This window comes from Miscanthus floridulus, chromosome 6 (genome assembly GCF_019320115.1).
Source record: "Miscanthus floridulus cultivar M001 chromosome 6, ASM1932011v1, whole genome shotgun sequence".
Classification (NCBI taxonomy): Eukaryota; Viridiplantae; Streptophyta; class Magnoliopsida; order Poales; family Poaceae; genus Miscanthus; species Miscanthus floridulus.
In genome coordinates, this window is record NC_089585.1 from 119,076,506 (window position 1) to 119,079,145 (window position 2,640).

Sequence of the window (2,640 nt, forward strand, 5' to 3'; positions counted from 1 at the left end):
GGTCCAATTGGCCGTTGGGCCAAGTTGGTAGAGATCAACTTAACAGATTCTTCAATAAGAAAAAAATTCACCTCAACTCTTCTTGTTCTTACTTAAAAAAAAATCACCTCAACCGGTCATTTCCCATCCCAAGTCCATCCATAATGTTACCAGCAAGTTCACCCAAAACTGACGGAAGTGGCTGAAGGAAAGAAAACCCTGATCTGTGGTTGTAGAAGAAAACAAATTTTTTTGGTCCAATAGTTAGCACGAGTTTTTTTATGGTCCATAGGGAATTTGCTCAAAAATAAAACAGAAAACCTAAAAGGAGAACCAAGCAGTAGCTGACCAACGATCAACCTCCAGGTTTCACGTCATGTATGTCTTGTTAACATGCCTATTTCTTTCTTTTCTTTTTTCTTTGTAAAAGATGATGTGCCTGGCCAATGGTGACACATGTGGTGTTCTTATTTGCCAATTCAGGATCGGCTCGTAGAGTGTGCGTTCCTAGTATGTGTGTGCTAGTCTGCTATACAAGACTGCATCTGTATGTGTAGCGACAATTGGCCTTTTGGCAAGATATGGCTAGGAAACGCAAAGCCTCCTGTCATCTCCTCTCATCTCATACTTTGGGCTTACTTCTCGCTGGGCTCCAGTTGCTTCAGTTCTATTGTGCTGGGCCAAATGGAAGTACATGGGGTGTTTAGAGTTTATTAGACATGTTGAACACTGTAGCTATTAGGAGCTGCTGATGTTTGTGAAGCACCGTATCTGTGCGCTCAACCTGTTCGCTCGTTGGCTTCACTTAGGGCTTATCAGTTATAGTACAGTGTTTTTCTCTCACAACGAACAAGCACCAGCCGAGCTTATCAACCCAGAAACCAAACAACGAACAGCTGAAAGATGAAGGATCAACAAATTGGTCCATGTCCTTTCTACTACCTCAAAGTTGGTGGGTAGCTGCGGCAAATTAAAGATTGGATTGGAAGCGCCATGGGCTTGCGTCGTTTGCTCCTCATCCGAAGCGACCTCGTGACAAAGGATCACTTCAACCACGCCGTGTCGGTCTGCCGCCTCCGCTCCGCTTGCCCTGCTGCGCCTGCACGCCAATTGGCATCACGGACGTGTCTCCGGCCCAGGAACTGGTGCCACTCGCCTCGGATCGGCGTGCACGCGCAGGTAGAGCAGGGCGGCTCCACCCGCGTGCCGCGAAATCTAATGATGATATGATCAGTTGTTGGCTGTTTGACTCAAGCGTTTTGTTGTGGCATGACTAACCCGTGACAAGTTTTGGTAACGAAACAAACAAGCCCTTACATGTTGAAGATGGTGACGTGCTCAACAAAATGGGAGCGAGCGTATCACAGTTGCTCACTAGCCCAATTAGCTCAAGCACTCAACGACATGAACGTAGGCATTCGTATTTTTGAAAGTACCACTTGCACGCTTCAAAATAAGGTAACATCCAAATATACGGGCGTGTGCGCTGCCGATCCAGCGTCGTCGATCCAAAGTGCAATCATGCATTGAAACAACGGGAGAAAAAGAACGAACCGTTCGTTTCATCTCTGACAAGTCTTTGATAGGCCAGAGGAAGCATCCGGCCTGCCGACCTGCCGGCGGCAATCTTTGGCTCTATGCAAAAAGGCTTGCGTCCGCTGCATTTTTCTGGTACACCAGGGCGTCGTCGCGCCAAAATTCATATGCCTTGTGAAGCTTTCGGCAATGGCAACAAGAGACAGAAGTTGGCCAGACGCGTCCAAAGCTGTCTTTCTGACCAATTATAATTTTCCATAGGTGGACAAGTAGCATTACAGTCTGCATCTGCGGCCGAATAAGCGTAATTAAGGCTGTTGATTCCGTTTCATTGTTTTTGTTAGAGGTCACAACGAACCTTGTAATATCCTGACGAATTCTGAGGTCACACAGAACCCTCTGCAAATCCGTGCTGTCATGGTTTCAAAACTTGTTGCCACCTCCTTGAGAAACCTGCCAAATAAGATGCCTTAATTCAAGAATGAATTGGATATTATCATATTTCTGACAAATGAAAAGGTTTTTAACCATGATTAACAAGTGCATTTACTGGTCAACTGAACTCAAAGAATAGTTAACATACACATTAATCCTGGTCATGATGCCATATCCGCATCAGCTCGGCTGGAAGCCAGGTGCTTTTACTGTGCCCTGAATACTCCAGCCCACAGCTCCTATGGCCCTTAGCTGAACAAGTTGAAACCAAACCTGCCAAGTAGCAAGTAAAGCAAGCGAGCCTAGTAGCACAAAAAAAAAATCCAACCTGGCCCAACTAAATTAGTTCAAGTTATGACAATGACTGAATCAATTTTCTTCAGAAAAGGGAAAAAAACAATTGGTGACTGATTGAAGCTCAAAAAGAGCAATGCATAAGTTACTACCAAAGAGGAATACAAGAACCTTCTCGCAAATCATCTCACCTTCTGATCCTTCGAGACCAGGCTTAGAAGTGCAGGACAGTGTCAGATGTCAACACAGTGTCTCCTACTTCTGTCCCTGCTCTTGGTAGGCCTCAGGCCAAGCTCCAGCCAGACAAACTCCCAAGATGGTAAGCCTTCTACATTTCAATGGGTTACAGAAAGAAAGCTGCCACCCTTTCTGGGTAATTTATTCGGAGTTATCGTT

The 2,640-nt window shown here is 45.4% G+C and overlaps 1 long non-coding RNA gene across 2 annotated transcripts; it reads right to left on the minus strand.

Annotated features, from left to right (window-relative positions):
• Positions 1 to 1,473: 1,473 nt before the first annotated feature.
• LOC136456743 (uncharacterized) lies at positions 1,474 to 2,640 on the minus strand. Of its 2 annotated transcripts, none has more exons than XR_010759518.1 (3): positions 2,436 to 2,640; positions 2,099 to 2,223; positions 1,474 to 1,968 (listed from the first exon to the last, which is right to left on the minus strand). It is a non-coding gene; the product is annotated as an uncharacterized lncRNA (long non-coding RNA). The 2 variants fall into 2 exon arrangements; XR_010759517.1 differs by having other exon boundaries at positions 1,474 to 1,803; positions 1,874 to 1,968; positions 2,099 to 2,640.